This window comes from Phoxinus phoxinus, assembly GCF_949152265.1.
Source record: "Phoxinus phoxinus genome assembly, chromosome: 3".
Lineage (NCBI taxonomy): Eukaryota > Metazoa > Chordata > Actinopteri > Cypriniformes > Leuciscidae > Phoxinus > Phoxinus phoxinus.
The window spans coordinates 39,019,135-39,030,830 of record NC_136878.1 but is presented as its reverse complement, the minus strand read 5'-3'; the positions used below and the strand labels follow the sequence as shown (position 1 = coordinate 39,030,830).

Here is an 11,696-nt window from a genome sequence, read left to right as displayed (position 1 = left end):
ACACTGGGTGCTTCTCAATTCTTATTTGTGCATCCTCGTTTCCTTTCCTTGCTTCCTTTCCTTGCGTCTCAGCTCCACCCCCTGTAGGATGTGAGGGAAGGCTGCAAGGAAAGAAAATGAGTATACGGAGGAATCGAAGGAAAGCTTATTTGTATATTGGAATATTCTTTATCACTCGAGCGTCACTTCACTGCGTCATCAGCTGCACTCAAAAGATCTGCCCTTATGTTGTTAAAGCTTTGTCATTTAAAAAAAGAATAAAAAATAAAGATAAAACAAGATGCCCTATTGAAATATGTGTGAACTATGATTTATATAAACTGCAAAGGTAAAGATTAAATTAAAATTATTGTGACAGATGTGAAGGAGGAGGAGAATTTATACGTGCGTCAGGTTTCTCGACAAGAAAGACTTCCGCATGGGATACACCTGTGCATCCTCGCTCATAACTCCTCAGGAAGCCTCCTCACTCCTCGATCCTCGCCTCCTCGCGGTGCAATTAGGGAATTGAGATGTCCTTCAAGATGGCTGAGCTCGATTGGTTTCCGGGTCATCGGATGGAGGATGGATCAGCGAGGAAACGAGGAGGGATATTGAGAAGCACCCACTAGCCATGTTTCCATTACAGATTTGGATTTAAAAAAAAAACCTAACAGATTTTAATAATAAAAAATTGCAGAAGAATACAGGAAAGCACAACCAAACACTAATATAAACGAGGACGAACAGAGGAAAATGGAGAACTCAGGGTTTTTATGCACAGAGAAAACAAAAGGAACAAAATGAGATGATTAATAGGTGACAGGTGAACTGAATGACTAATTAGCCAGACTGAGGAAAACTAGGTCAAAGTGCAGAACCAAAAACGCAATGAAACACAGGAGACGGACCATACAGTAACAGTTCGCCCCCCCTCCCGGGAAGGTGCGTCCTCGCACAGTAAGCAGTCCAACTGAGGAGGGCGGGGAGCAGGAGGAACCAGATGTTGCTCCAGAGACCAGTAAGGACGAGGCCCCAGGGTGGAGTTGAAGGCGGGAAGACCATTGTGATGACTTGATGGAAGGCACCCTGGGGACGACCAACAGAGATGGAGCAGCCGAAGAGAGAGACACTGGTGAAGAGGACAGGCCGATGAGCCCACGCGAAACTGATGGTACTGGAGACCAAGGTAGAGCTGCGACAACGAGTGTCCGAGGAGTAACCTCCACTATCACTCCCTCTGCGACGCATAATGTATCAGGCTTGTCGATCAGACTCATCGATCGCGGTCAGACTACCTGGTCGATCAGAATACCTGGTTTGCGGCTGGCTCTAAAACCATCTCTGTCGGGTTGTTTCCTGGTGGTGAATGGCTGGTCTCTGGCGGTGCTGGAGTCGGAGCGGGCCTGGTGAGTTCTTGGCTGGGCAGACGGTGAACAGGGAATCGTTGCACACCAGCACCCACTCAATGAACTCAGCGAAAGATTCCAGAGGACCCACGCCGGGCAGGCGAGCCTTTGTTGCACACAAGTAGTGGTCTGGATAATGTGTGAAGCTCGCTATATAAAGGAATCCACTTATGTCGGCCTCAAGGCTTTTCTGCTCCTGCTCCAGGCATAGCAGTTCAGGTGAAGTTTTAGGCCATGTTTTTGGCCAGCGTTGGGCTTCACAATAAAAGGCTTCAGTGTGGGGCGACCTGTTAGAGAAAAGAACAGCGGACAGTGAGCGTTCTCTGTTGACACAAACAGATCCACTTTTGCTGGCCCAAAAATGTTTTCAGTGTCAGAGGATTCCAGTATTTTCCAGTAGTTTCCATTCTCCTAGGACTACTCCTCTCGACAGCATGTCCAAGCACGCAGTTCAAACAGCCAGGGAGGTGGACAGCGCGAATAGACAGATGTTGATCTGCCCACAACAGAAGGCTTGTTGCGAGATTCAGCAGGGGATGCGAGTTAATACCTCCTTGATGATCATGCCACCATAGTCTGACGAATCTGAGCATAAAAACACTCAAGAGCTTCTCTCATTTCTAGACAGTTTATGTGCCATGCCCTCTCTGTATGCATCATGACAGTTTTTGTGTCTGCACACCTTTCCCATTGTTACGCCTCGTTCTTACAGTTACTTTTTCAAGGGGGCCATTGCATCTATTTGCAGCTTACCAGGATGCGCAGCAGACCAGTGTGCCAAGCATGAAACAGGATACAGTCTTTCTCAGCCGGTCTTTTAACTGTCGCAGCTGCCAGCCAGAGTATTTCTTGAAGCATTTCAAAGGGAAGGTTTTCCCTAATTCAAACATTGCGAGTGAAGGTTTTTTTTTTGTGCATGTTTACCGTAAGACCCAAGCAATGAAGGTGCTTGATGATCACACGCTTGTGACTGTTCAACGTATTCAGGGAATGAACCAACCAATCGTCGAGGTAGTTCAGAACACGCAATCAATCAAAGAGAGGGGAGGACTGCGTTCATGCATCTTGTGAATGTGCGTGAGATGCCTTTGAACGCAAATCCCATGTCGAGGGTCTATCCGAATATGTAAATATGCATCTTTCAAAACAGTCCCCACCGCCAAAATGCCAGATGATCTGTTTCAGTGTGATTTTGAATGAACGTTTTCGGTCTAGAATGGGATGGAGTCCGCCATTCTTCTTAGGAAACTGAAAATAACGACTGTAAAACCCTGTTTTGCGCTCTGTGGAGGTTGTGCTGTATCTACACACTTTGTGAATGTGTGTGACACGGCGAAGGACAGAACTGCAAATTAATATACTTTGTCAGTTCAAAGGCAAAACTCAGGAAGTGCCTGTGATGGGAGGCTTTCTGATTATGCAGTGTATAGTAAGACAACGGATTCACCAGCTTCTCTCACTCACACACACACACACACACACACACACACACACACACACACACACACACACACACACACACACACACACACACACACACACACACACACACACACACACACACACACACACACACACACACATTACAAGTGGACCTTGTTGAGTCACTCTCGCCATGGTATTGCTAGGTACTGGACCTGGTTGAACACTTAGAAGCATGGATAGAGAGGCATTTCGTGAGGCAGTCTGAACAGATGCATGGATTTTACAGCTGGCTTATGGAAGCAGCGATACAGCTGTGGTTTGTCATGCTATGAACGGCGGCAATGCTGGTATAGCAAAAAGCGCAAATAGCACTACACTCCCTCAGGAGAACAGCATCAACAGCCGTTACTGTATCATAAAAAGGCTATGAACGGCAGCAGCACCGATGTATGTAGAGGTGTAAGCAACACAACACGTCCTAATGAAAACAGCAGCACCGCTGGTGCATTAATCATTCGAATTCAGTGAGTGGCGGGAGCGCCAGAGTTTGTGGTGGTTAGTATTAGCAGAGCCCGTCTACGGAGAGCCTGTTCACTCCCTATTAAGTCCTATTGTACCGAATTTTGGTTGTAGTTCCACCAGAGTTCCACTGGGGGCGATCACCCCCGAGTGCAAAATGAATGGGAGTCTATGGGGCTAGACGGCTAAATTTGTCCCTTTCAGCCGATTGCCGTTGAGAAATCTCAGATTTGATTGTAGGTTTGGCAAGTTCAACATGGGTTATAGGTCTAAAATTGAATGAACGAGTACTTATGTCCTTTCGATTTCTTACAGGTTGAGTTGTTGTTGCCCATAACACGCTAGCATTCTGCTAACGAACGCTGATTGGTCAGTGAATGACTGGTTACGACCAGAGATACCGCTTGATGGCATCATGGCATCCGAAGCGGGAACAGAATGTATTCTAGCAGAAACTCTTCTAGCACGTGTGTTTACCTGTGTCAGCTGTGCTGGCGATGCCTCGAGAGAAAATAAAGTGCAGAGCGCGAAAGCACCACAGTGACTGAAGGATTGCCGTAAAGCAGTATCTCTGGTCGTACGATGTGTATGACGTCATTGACATTTTGAAAGACTTTTTAAAGCAAATAAGTGACTCTAAAAAATCTAACACCCAGCAATGTGCAATTTCTTTACATCTCCTTTCGAATACAACATTCAAATTACTAGACAAAAAATTATATCTTGAGAAACGTGGATTTTGAGGGGTATAGCTCCATAGACCTCCATTCATTCTGCACTCGTCCTGTGAGCGCCCTCATATGGAATCAGAGTGGAACTGCAACCAGTCAGAAGCCGGAAGTGTAGTGAGAGTGAACCTTCTCCCCTTATTAGACATTCTCTGGTATTAGGGATGTCCCGATCCGGTTTTTTTGCCTCCGAGTCACTTGATTTTGAGTATCTACCGATACCGAGTCCCGATCCGATACTTCTATAATACGTACATAAAAAAAGAATAAAGAAGAGCGAAGAGCACTTCTGTGAGGTAGCTTAAACAATCAAGTAATAAATAACATAAATTCTTCACTTTTGTTGATGTCATGCCGCACGCATTGCTGTTTCTGTGTGGAGTCAAAAGGGTCTAACTCAGAACTATAGATGTGTTCAAAAATAATGAGAATATATATACATTACATATATATCCGAGTCCTGATCGGGAGGTAACGTCCGATTCCGATCGAGTCTTAAACCACGTGGTCGGGCCCGATTTCCGATCACATGATCGGATCTGGACACCCCGTTCTCGAAGAACTCACCGAAATGCTGAAGAGGATAGGTGCAGAAGGGTCATCTAATGTAGGGGCTAACTAAACATCGAAAGAGGCTTCTTGAATGCATTCTCTTGAAAGAGTAAGATTGAGGCAATGTCGCTCAGTGCTGCCTTATATAGGGAGCAAGCCTGTCCCTATTTTGCGCGCTTGAGCACCAATTGGCCGTTGTAGAACAACAGCGTTATTCAATGAGTTTTCAGTATTTCTCTTTAAAAGATGTTTCCCCAAAGCATCAGATTCCGGCGCAATGTCGAAGTGACCAAAATCAAAAGGGAACCATGTTATGTTGACGGATTGGTCATTTGTATAACCACAGTTCTACAAATACCATTGTTAATTTGTGGCTTGTAGTTTAACTACAATAACCATGTTAATTTTCGTAAGGGTAAAAAAAAATCAAGTCCACGAATGTGTTCATCGATGCGAAATAGCACCATCTAACGGACATTTTTATAATTACTCTGAGTCTGAAAACAGACTACGGATATTTGGTGTTCAAGACAGACAGACATCTGCTGAGCTGAGCATCCATTTAATCTCAACACACAGAGTATGAGTGAGTGACTGGTTCTTTCTTAAAGTTAAGTGTTTCGAAAGTGTTTAAAACTGAGATATTCAATCACTTCAGCAGTTGTGTATCGAAAAGAGCCGTTCTGGAGCCTCCTACTCCACACCCCTCGTGTCAATGACCATAAATGAACACCTGTCTGTCTTCTACTTTGAAATATATACAGTAAATGCAGTAATACTCATTCTTGACCACACACACGCACAGACACACATTGTTGCAGGGCTCGGAGGGTCGTGCGGTAAACGTCATAAGCCTGTGGTAGCACTGGAGTGAGCGGAAACCCCTCCCGAATCCCAACTCAACTCTTCCAACCCCAGTCAAAGAAAAGAGGAATACCGAGGAATCAGGAAACAAGGACAAATACCACAATACACCATTACAGTAAGCCAAGGAACTATTCTATCACATACGCAATTTTTTTCTCACGTAAACGGTGTTTAGTGTGCCGCGAGTCTCGGTTATGCGCGTTTGTATTCAATTCCTTTGCTGTTTTTCCAAAGGAAAAGGCCAGGCAGCATTAGCAGGGCAGCGCTAGCAGCGGCTAACGTCCCACCAGCACAGGAAAGCCAATGAACATGTTCAGTAAGCCTATAAAATGTGTTCTGCAGTGTGTCAACTGTCAGTAAATGTTATTTGTGGTGGTTGTGGATGTGTGCGTTTGTGTTATATCTGATATCAAAGAAAGAGTCGTCCGTCACTCTTTTTAAACTTTTGACAACAGCGGTACGATCAGGGACTGTGCAGATAAACTGCGGGTTATTCATATTATTGACCAGCTCAAACAATCGCATATTATTAGTATGTAATTCTGTCAGATTGTGTCACATGTGCATTGTGGAGGAATGCTGAGAACGGCTTTGTGCATAAGGAAATTGGTCATTCCCCATTGGGGGAAAATCCTTTGAATTTCCTCTTTTATTTAATGATCATGAACTATTTGAATTACCCTTACTACACATTACTGTAGTGGCAACATGGTACAGTTATGGCATCAGATCTGATGTATAGTAGTGCTGAATGATGGGCATGAACGTTACAACTAGATGTTGAGTCATTTTGTATTTAGTGTTTTGCATAATATAAATACAAATATTATTCAACCATCTTCTGGTTGCAAAACGTCAATGTTCATCATTCATAATTTAAAGTCCAACAAAAAAAAAGTGTGCTTGTGCTGGCTTTATTTTAAATAAATTCCACTTGGTTTGATATTTGTTATAATACTATACATTATACGCAGTATAATGCAATTCATCCAGTTATGTATGACACAAACCAAGTGTGCAAATATGTTTTGTGGTCACTATATGCCTAGAATCGCAGTCCTTTTGCTTATTCTCAGTATGTTTTAGTTCATTTCTGTCATTGACAACTGGGAGTCTATGCTAATGTTTTGTGGATTTGAACAGTGTTTTGGATTTTGAGCAACATGCTACTCATTTCCTGTGGGAGAACTGTCACAACCACTGGGATGAGATAGCAGCAATTATTAAAACATGTGGTAAGAAACATCCAGAGTGCATTTAAAACCTGGATTGCAATTGAAGAACACACACTTGTTGTATGTGTCTTTGATCGCCATTATGTTATTGTTAACATAAAAGCAATGGTGGCCACAAGATGAAGCTGTCTTTGTTTACATGTTATGTTTGGTGTCCCGTTCTTCAGACGCTCAAATAAAGGACTCGCATCACATTCCTCTGCTAGTTTGCTCAGAAGTGCTATTCAAGCAGTTGTGCCCCCACAGAGCTGTTCTGTTGCACACAGCAAATCCTTGTTGAGCTAAACTCCCACTGATGTGCATTAACCAGCCTAATTGTGTTATGGGTGAGAGAGGATTATACAGCACAGTGGTTATTTTACAGCTCTATGATGTGTTTTCACAGATGGGCCTGGCTTTTGCTTTTGAGCTGTCATTGAAAATTGGAATTGCTGTGTTTTTAGTATTGATTTTTGATACTTGTTTTATTGAGGTGGTTTCAGACTTGGTTCGATTGCTTGGTCAGACCTCCTCCTTCTACCTCTGCAGGTCTCGTTTCACATTGCGTGTAGGTGCAAGTTTGCACATTTTTAATGGTCAACCAAACCAATAGACTTTACATTTTTTGTTTGCCAATGATGACTGTTATATATAATATTACACAATTATTTTTATTTTTTTAAAGATAGTAAATTGCACATGCTGCAGATGCATTTATATTTATTTTAAATACTATTTACTAAATTAGAAATACATAATTTGTGAATGAATCAATATGAAGAAAACGTGAAACCTGTGAAATACAAGATGTATACTTTAAGGAGCATCTTCTTGATTCTGTAGTACTATAGTATTTTATATAATAAAGAAATTGTAAAAAGCATGGACCAAAAATAAGTAAATCCTGTAGGTCTGTCCACTGGAAATCATATTTTCTCAAATAAAGAACAGATAGCCTACACAGAGAATATGACATGAATATGAGTCATGACAGTGGCCAAAGTTTGGATAGAGAAGAGCAGCATAGTCTAAAATCAAGAATTTCAGGTTTGTTGCTCATGTTTGTCCAGTGACAGTAGGAATCTCCTGTCCGAATTCAATTCACATGGATAAATATGAAAAAGTATTATATCGGTGGCCTTTCTATTATTAAAGCGTTAGTTCACCCAGTTCTGTTAGTAATTACTCACCCTCATGTTGTTCCAACCCCGTAATACTTTCGTTCATCTTCGGAACACAAATTAAGATATTTTTGATGAAATCTGAGAGCTGTCTCACTCCTCCATAGGCTTCTATTGTAATTGAAACTTGCCGGCCCAGAAAGTTATTAAAGACATTGTTAAAATAGTCCAAGTGACTACAGTGGCACAACCTTAAGTTTATCAAGCGACGAGAATACTTTTTGTGCACAAAAAAAAAAAAATATTCAATTAATTTTCTTCTGAGTGAGTTCACGTAGTGTAACAGGGCAGAGCTTCTGGGTGGTACGTCAGAACGTAGGCTCACTATTGGCCGTCGCTCGCTGGTCATGCGTGTGATGCTGGCCAATAGTGAGCCTACGTTCTGACGTACAACCCAGAAGCGCTGCCCTGTTACACTACGTGAACTCACTTAGAGGCCCACACAGAAGAAAATGAATAGTTGAATAAATGCATTATTTTTGTTTGTTCTTTGCGCACAAAAACTTTGAGTCACTGTAGTCACTTGAACTATTTTAACAATGTCTTTAATAACTTTCTGGGCTGGCAAGTTTAAATTACAATAGAAGCCTATGGAGGAGTGAGACAGGTCTCAGATTTCATCAATAATATCTTAATTTGTGTTACGAAGAAGATGAATGAAAATCTTACGGGGTTGGGACAACATGAGGGTGAGTATATACTGACAGAATTTAAATTTTTGGGGTGAACTAACTAGCCTGACTACGTCAGAATTCCTACTTCCGCTAATTTTATTTCGCTCCTGTAGTCAGTCTGAGATAGCGGCCTATCTTTCAGTTTTCCACCGGCCTTCGGACGGCCGGGTCAATCAACGAACAGAGGGCGGGCTGAGAGCCGTGACGTAGACGCTAAGCGCAGAGTTTTACATTGTAGGTCAGAGAAATTGAAAACCGAAACGAGACATGGGATGCAATTCGCTCTGTTATGGTGAACCAGTGCCACCGCTCCCACCACGCGCTGTGCGTAGGGCACCAAGAGCTGAAGGGGGACCAAAAAAATAGCGTTCCGGGAGTCTCCCGCATATTGATAGCGGCTCTCTGATGCCTGCGAATTAGTTAAAATCTCCGGAATCTAGAGCGAGCGCGCCCGCGAGACAGAGACTGTGCTCTATACCGCGTAGTGCGTGCACGGCAGAGAGGGAGAGAGAGCAAGAGACCGCGCGCGCCTCATGAAGCTTCTCGGGGTAGAGGGCATCATAAAGGAATTATGCTTAGGGCACCAAAATGGCAAGCAGCGGCACTGGCTGTGTTTAAAAGATATAATCCTAAATTTGAGAGTTGGCTACAAATATTTTCTTGTTTCACTCTGTCAAAAATAAGTTTAGAGGCTGTGATTGTACCGTGGATGCGTAGATTAACTTCGCATAATCTACAAAAGTCGTTTACAGCCATGTTCACTCCGGTATTTCGCTCGCATCATCATGTGTTTATAGCAGGTTTACAGTGTAAGTTCGATGCATGATGTCTGTGGTTCGATGCGGCTGTACAGGCGCATAACATACGTCCTAACTAAACTTATCGGATTGGCTTACGGGTAACCAATGATTTTAAACTTCAGACAAGCGCCCCCTAGCGAGAGAGAAAACACTTCTCTATTATGCCATTCCAGACTCTGTCTACGAAGCAAAGTGAAGTAGCAGAGTCTGGTATTACCAGGCTATGAACTAACCCTTTAATAATTGAATGCAAGTGCTGTAATACTTTTCATTTACCATTTGCTTTCTTCATTTAACCTTTTTCTGAACTGTTAGCCTAAACAAATAAAGTAAACTAATAGTAACGCAGATAATAAAAAAATGCCAAATACTGGGCGATATATATTGGTCAACCACTAGTTCTGACTAAAATGTCTTATAGAGTTATTGTAAAGATAGGTTTATCACTGAAAACTGTATCGTACGTTCACTCTTTATAGCATTATGTTAAAAATGGAACACTAGGGCAACAGCTTTCACATCTGCACGCTATGGCGTTTTGCTTTGGTGGAGGCGACGGAACGGCAGTTTTTTCAGTTTCCCCCTTCATTTAACCTAGAACACTGTGTTCGTAATCATCCAATTGGAAATCTTGACTACAAACACAAAGTTAAAATTTACGCACAATTTACGTTAAAATTTAAAATTCTTGCACCCACGAACAATATAAGTCTACAATATTTGCATAGCGTTTGCTAAGAAGTATTTCCTACTAAAGCAAGGCAGTATGACTCTGTTCAAGAGTATCCATAGCAGACAGCCAAGTGGAAGTGGCCTATATGGCAACATTCCCAAGGCATTATAAGGTTTCCTACCTATTTGGTAGACATTAGCATAGCTACTTCAGGAAGGGTAAAAAAATGGATGCTGCATTAATTGCGTTAAATATTTGTAACGTGTTAAACAGAAAATATTAATTACAGAAACTAACACATTATTTTTGACAGCCCTAATTTGAACATGAACTTGCTAAGTACATAATATCCTATATCCGTCACAAGTTGTCAGTTTGATTTTGTTCATCAGAATAGCCTAATAATTTTCACAGGAAACCACATTTCACAGGAAATCTCATTCAATTAACATTGTCTGCTTTGGTCTCTTCTTGTGGCTTACTGACACAACCTCCACCTCATGTAGTTTAATGGTTGACTATTTAAACAAACTGTACGTTTACTGTGACATTTGGTAGTTAAGCAGAATAAAAATATCCCAAACAAGTTTAACCTGCTCACTTTTTATGATGGCAATTTTAAAAGTATATTGTCAGAACTCTACCTTTAACCCTCACAAACGAAGAAATCTCATGATAAAGAGTATAAGAGTATATAGAGTATAATAAAAACTGATTTCCGTAAGTTTTTCAATTCAACTCAAATGTCTTCATCACTTTTAGTGGCAAACATCCTAAAAAAAAAAACGGCCTTCCTGTAAGCTTCTTAGTGAATCGGTGGTTCTATAAGCTAAATGTGACCCAGTGTTATTCCCTTTGTTGGAAGAAGGGGAGCAGAAGGTTTGTACTCTTAGATAAGGAGGTTATTAAGGGCTTTGTAAAGAATTAAACTACATTACTAATCTGAGTAATTAAATAACCACCTGCTTTAGTCCCCGACTGTAAACCAGTTCAGTACAGTCACCATTTTTGATATTAGAAGCATCTTGATTTAATTGTAGCACACAGTACTGTTAGACCTATGTCTCAGTGTCATTAATTGTGGCATGTTGTCACACTAGCCTCAAGGCATAAATAGCCTAGCTGAAGTTGTTCTCATACTTCTTTTAGTTGCTAAGAAAGGAACCGGAGGTGTAAAATGTGGTGTTGTGTTACTGTCTATACTTTCGTTTCAACAGTCATTACCTTTTATTAGATCTGACTGTTTTCTTGACAGGCCACTCATGTGGCTTTTAGACGGTCGTCATACAGGAAGTCTGTTCTCGCTTGATTTGCACTTGATAAACTACATTCTCTTTCAATTAACCTGTATGGCACCCGGAATGAATGTTCACTGGTTTAAGCCATATTCCTCGGTTCCTCTTGCACACACTGGTTGGGTGAGGTTATTCAGCGTAATTGAGATGTGCTGAAAACAAGGTAAGAATGCTTTGTGATGCTTTTTGTTACATGGTTATTTAAGACTGGTCATGGCTTTGAGGTGTAAACGGATCATGTTTTTGGTGTGATTCTCGGAGGAACACATCTTGAGTTTGACATGTCAGTCGTCTAGGTCTTCTGCATATATTTTTTTTCCAGACAAATCCGTTTTTCTCACTGGATAACTACTTATTGTTTGGTAAAAAGCTGTCTGTGG

General features: G+C 41.7%; 1 protein-coding gene across 4 annotated transcripts in view; it reads left to right on the top strand.

The window, feature by feature from the left end:
* Positions 1-5,100: 5,100 nt before the first annotated feature.
* Positions 5,101-11,696, top strand: part of fer (fer (fps/fes related) tyrosine kinase) — a 43,595-nt gene continuing 36,999 nt past the window's right edge. For 2 of the 4 annotated variants that reach the window (XM_079608761.1, XM_079608760.1), the window contains exons 1-2: positions 5,101-5,198; positions 5,418-5,594. The gene's annotated coding sequence lies outside the window, so the exon portion shown is untranslated. Of the gene's footprint in view, positions 5,199-5,417; positions 5,595-5,746; positions 5,796-11,375; positions 11,480-11,696 lie in introns of those variants that run through there. The other 2 variants (XM_079608763.1, XM_079608762.1) reach the window with 2 other exon arrangements.